The sequence below is a fragment of the Diceros bicornis genome, chromosome 27, assembly GCF_020826845.1.
Source record: "Diceros bicornis minor isolate mBicDic1 chromosome 27, mDicBic1.mat.cur, whole genome shotgun sequence".
Lineage (NCBI taxonomy): Eukaryota > Metazoa > Chordata > Mammalia > Perissodactyla > Rhinocerotidae > Diceros > Diceros bicornis.
In genome coordinates, this window is record NC_080766.1 from 31,080,017 (window position 1) to 31,086,016 (window position 6,000).

Below are 6,000 nucleotides of genomic sequence, written 5' to 3' on the forward strand. Positions count from 1 at the left end.
ATTGAAGGTTAACAAGCACAATAGATGAATTTGGAAGATGTTTGACGTTGCCAGGGAGAAGTAAGCACACTTCCTTACTTGGCTAGGAAGGGTACTTCCACATGTTCTCCCTACGATCTCAAATTTACTATGCTTCTCATTTCCGTTGCTTTGAAAGTTACACACATTATATATTCTTCTATCAATCATAATTCTGAAAGATCTAGCTGTAAGTTCAAGCTCTGCTGTTTGCATTTTTATTCAGCTGGTGAAATAAATGCATGAATAGGAACAGAAGATGTGAAAACATCTAGAGGATATCTTTGCTTATTCCTGCATGGCTGCTGACACATTCCACACAGCAAAAATTCTTACTAGTCCTTCTGATCCTCTCCCTTAGAGGCATTTACTTTGTGAAATCTTAGGTCAGAACCAGAGTTACTCCAGTGAAACATTAGATGATGGCTAATTAACAAACATTAAAAATTATAGCTGTGAAATCTTTCTAAAAATCATCTTGTGAGACAATCAGTCCTTTTTATGTAATACGAACCACTTTGACCCTTACTATGTCAACAAGATGCTGTGATTCATGATAAGTACAGGTGAAATATCTACCTCTAATTCAACGCCCATCTGGCTGTGTTTACGCGACTTTTGGAAAACAGCCAATGCTTGTTAAACACATTTTAGACATACCTGATAGAGGTGACGACTCTGTTGTTGGCAAGAGTATCTAATATATTGAATATATTGGAAAATTCTGGTATGACTCTTAACTTACTCACTACCTTCCAGGAACACTAGCCTTTTGTTCTCAGTAATCCATAAGTTTCTGTCTTTGATCTTGTTCTCCACGTCTAGATCACACCTCCCTCAGTTTATCAGAGTTCTATGCTTCTAATCCTTCTAGTTACAATCCATACATCATTTTTTAAAAGACAAAATGCCCCTGACTTTGTTGAAAGTAGCAATCTCCCTGTTTATAGTATCATTTTCATTCCTTTTATGCCACTTTATATATTCTAATATTATCATATTCTTTATCAGTATTTACTGTTTATTTCTTGTCATTCGCCCAGATTGAGTGTAAGCTCCATGAAAGAAGGGATAGTACCTGTCTTGTTTACCACTGTATCGTCAGCACCCAGAATAGAACTTGGCACATAATAGGAATTCCTTAATATTTACTGAACAATTAAGTACACTGAAATAACTTCAAATGATGCAAATGTATCAATCAAACGATACAATGAAATATCGACTGAGTTGTAAATCTGAAATAATTCTTATTTTTGAGTAGATTTTATCAACCGTTTCAGGGAATATATTAAAAAAAAAAAAACAAAGCAAAAGACTGATTCAATGATTTAAATGACGAAAGGAACCATGACTAAGTACTCATGCCACTTTATATATTCCTTTTAGATCAATTAAGAATAAGAAAAATGAAAGAGTTTGTTTTACATTTATTTATTTCTTCTTCACATTTCTTCCTTTCTGTATGTGGAGCTGGGTTTCTGACATATATAATTTTCTTCTCCCTGAAGAACTTCTTTTAATGTTTCTTGCAGGGAATGTCGGCTGGCAGTGAATTCTTCAGATTTTGTTTGTCTGAGAAAATCTTTCTTCTCCTTTGCTTTTGAAGGATAACTTTACTGGATATAGGGTACTAGGATAGTGTTTTATTTTTTCTTTCTACACTTTAATTATTTCACTCCACTCTCTTCTTGCCTACAAGATTTCTGACAAGAAGACCACTATAATTCTTACTTTATTTCCTCTATAGATAAGGTGCTTTTTCTCTGGCTTTTCAAAATTTTACTTTGTCTTTGTTTTTCTAGAGTTTGAATATGATGTGAGTAAGTACAATGTTCTTCTTGTTTTGTTTTGTTTTGTTTTTAATTCTGCTCAGTGTTCTCCGAGCTTCCTAAATCAGTGGTTTGGTGTTTGTCATGAAAACTTGAAAGTCCTCCGCCATTATTACTTCAATGATTTCTTCTGCTCATTTCTCTCTTTCTTCTCCTTTTGGTATTCCAATTACAACTATGTTACACCTTGTGAAATTGTCCCGCAGTTCTTGGATGCTCTATTCTGTTTTCTATTCTTTTTTCTCTTTGCACTTCAGTTTGGGAAGTTTCTGTTGACCTATCTTCAAGCTCACTGATTCCTTCCTTGGCCATGTCCAGTCTACTAATGAAATAATCAAAAGCATTCTTCATTTCTGTTACAAGGTTTTTGGTTTCTAGCATTTTTTTCCTCTTTATCTGAGTTTCTATCTCTCTGCTTACATTAGCCATATGTTCTTGTATGTTGTCTACTTTTCCCATTGGAGCTCTGAACATAATAATCCAAGATTTTTAAATTCCCTGTCTGATAATTCCAACGTCTATGTCATATCTGAATCTAATTTTAATTAATGCTTAATTTTTCTTTGGTGATTGTGTTTTTTATTACCTTTTGCTGTGACACATAACTTTGAGGAAGTCAGACGTTGTATTGGGTGATAGGAATTGATGTAAATAGGCCTTTAGTGTGAGGTTTCGAATTAACCTGGCTAAGATTTGGGCTGTGATTAACATATGCTGCAGCTGTAGGTACCAGAGGCTTCCGATATCTCTAGTATCATTTTTGATCTCTCCTTTTGGCTCTCCTACGCACTCCTCCTCACAAAGAATCTGCATCATGTAGCTCTTTCGGTTGTAATCCACTGTTGTTGTGCTGGAGCCCTGCGGGTGTGGTGGTAAGGCGGGGGAGAGGGGAAGCAGTCTATAATCTTACAATTAAATATCAACCTGTTAGTGGGCCTGTGACCTTGAGCTTGACCTTCCCAAGTGTCTCTTAGTTTCTGTGCCCCCCTCCCCACTTAGGTGAGTCAGGAAAGCTAGTGGGAGCTGGAGAGAGAGAAATGTCCTTTCCTCAGGTTGGATAAGGCTCTGGTAAAGCTTTTTCTCCTGGAGAGTAGGAATTTGTTATGGAGGAGGTGGCTCTGGGTGTGTGTCACTAGGATTACTCCTCACCTGTCCCTGACATGGCCATGAGTGCATCTTCCTCGGTTGTTCACCATGAGAAACAGGTGGGGTTCCTGGAGGTAAAACCCATGAAGTGTGGAGCATCCCTAAGACTGTGGGTCCTAGGAGGTTCTCACACTCATGCTTGTTCACATGCAGCCACTATGAATTCCTCCAAATTATCAAGTGTTCCTACCAGGAACCTGGCAGCATAACCTTCTGCTCCAGGTGAGCAGGCTTTGGCTGTGATTCTCTGGATTCGCCTGTTTCTCCAAGTTTTGAGGTGACAGTTTGCCCTAAAAATTCAGCTCTCTGATGAGTCCATGAAAAGTTGTTTATTTTCAAGTTATCCAGATTATTCTTGTTGTAAGACAGAAGTGATGACTTCTAAGCTCTTTACATGTTGCAGCTGAAACCAGAAGACCATATATTCCTTAGAAGTCACTCTCAATGCCTTTACCTTCTCCAATTTCTAGAAAATTTCCCTGAGAAAAATTGTGTCTCAGTGGAGAGTGAAGAAACTACTGATCATATTGAGAAGAGATTATTCAGAATTAAGCTTTGAGAAAAGACCCAGGTTCCAAATTCTACCCTCAAATATCTGAACACTCTGTTAGACTAACCTTGCATTTTTCCTTTATGTGTGCCTGATTTAAAGACTAATCAAATCATTATTCAAGTTTAAATATTTATTTTTCCTTAATCTATTTCAGGCAAGATAAGGAACAAGATAATTCTGTCTGAGTTTGAACTTTAAGGACAATGCGTCATAATTAGTTGTGATGGAGACCTAATGTGCCTTCTTGATTAACGTTCACTTAGGAAGGGCAATATATTATTTGAGATCATGATCTGATAAAAGGAAGTCAGTTCTTATGACATCCAGTTCAAAGATGACTATACCCAGTGGGTTAATCACCGTCAACACCTTGGTGCTTCAATATTGATAAAGAATATCCAATTTCTGTGAAAAAAGAGCTTAAATACCTATTCTCCACTTATTTTAGCCATAGGAAATATACCTGTGAAGCTAGAAGACAATACATATCATCAAATATTGACCTTGTATTAATTAATGCAAATAAACAAATTTTTGTACTATAATCATAATGTAGTTTACTAGAGAAACATGGGCTTTGAGAAAACTTAGAGATAAATCCTGGATCAGTAATTTATAATCTGTACTATCTTGGCTAAATTAGGAACAATGATAACTACCCGCCAGATATTAAGGTAATTAAATTAATTAAATAAAAAACATGACCCAAAGCTTGAAACACAAAATTATCACGTGTGGGCTAATGTATAAATAGTAGCAGGTCCTATCCGGTCATAGGGTATCAGATATAGAATTTCCCTTAAATTCCAGCTCTTAGAATTCTGAACTATGAGGTGATGAGAAGTGAACACTTGTTTCCAGCCAACCTTAAGAAAGACAGCACAGAATAAAACTCCAAAGGAAAAAAATCCAACGTGTTGAATTTCTCATCAGTACTATCCTAAATCGAAATACTTCTTTCCCTAGCTTCCACAAGTATCTGACCAAAACATAATTTACTTAAATTCAAATCAATGAACATTTACAGAGTGCCTAGTCATATATTGACACAAAGGTAGCCTTTGAAGAGCTCAAAGTCTAGAGAAGAGTTCAGAAATGCAAATAATAGAATGAAAAATTAAGCATGGTATTGATATAAGAACTGACAAATAGTGAACAGAACAAAGAGTCTAGGTATAGACACACACATATGGATACTTGATTTATGAAAAAAAGGGCATTGATTTGCAATTCAGTTGGAAAAGGAGGGTCTTTTTAGGAAATGGTGCTGGTTTAACTGGAATTTTGGCTTCTAGTAGCACACACACACACACACACACACACCAATTTTACATTGATGACATATTTAAATGTTGAGGTAAAACAAAAAAGTCTTTAAAGTTATATAGTATAGTAGTATATATATACTCTCATATAGTATCTTCATTAATTTGGGCTATTAAAGATTTCTTAAAAAGGACAAAAAAATACTATAAACAAAAGATTGATAAATTTAACTAAATTTATAAAACTAAATTAAAAATAGGGCACTTCTATTAATCTAAAGACACCATTAAAAAAGTGAAAACACAGGCAGTGATTTGAAAGAAGATATTCAAAATATATATACCCAACAAAGAGCTAATATATAGATTACATAAAGAACTCTTTTCGTTCTAAAAGCAAACATGCGAATTAAAAATAAGATAAAGGGGGCCGGCCCGGTGGCATAGTGGTTAAGTTGGTGTGCTCCACTTCTGCTGCCCAGGGTTCGTGGGTTCAGATCCTAGGTGCCTCCCACATATAAAATAGAGGAAGATTGGCACAGATGTTAGCTCAGGGACAATCTTACACACACACACAAAATTATGAGCAATGGGCATGAATGGTATGAATGGTTACTTTGCAATAAAAGGATATTCAATTGGCCAAGAAGCATTAAAAAAAAGTTCTCAATTTGATGAGTCATCAAAGAAATTCAAAATAAAATTAACATCTGTTATAACTACATATTCACTAGAATGGCTAAATTGAAAAAGACTGACAATCGCAAATACTGATGTGGCCATAGAGCAACCGGAATTTTCATGCTCTAATAGTAGAAATCAATAGTGGTATAACTGTAGGGCATAACTTTGTCGTGGTGTAGAATAAAGCTGAACAGGCACAGCCCATACGATTTATCACTTTCACACCTGAATATATTACCCAATAGGAATATTTCCATATGTATATCACAAGATATGAAGAAGATTAAAAGAGTATTCTATGCATTATTTCTAATAAATCCAGACTGGAAACAACCCATATGATCATCAATAGCAGAATGGATAAATAAATTTTGGTGTTTTAGTAGCTTGAATATTACACATCAAGGAAAATAAATAGACTACTCATATATATAACACATGGAAGAATATCACAAACACAATATTTAATAAAAGAAGCCAGAGACAAATAGGTAGATAATAT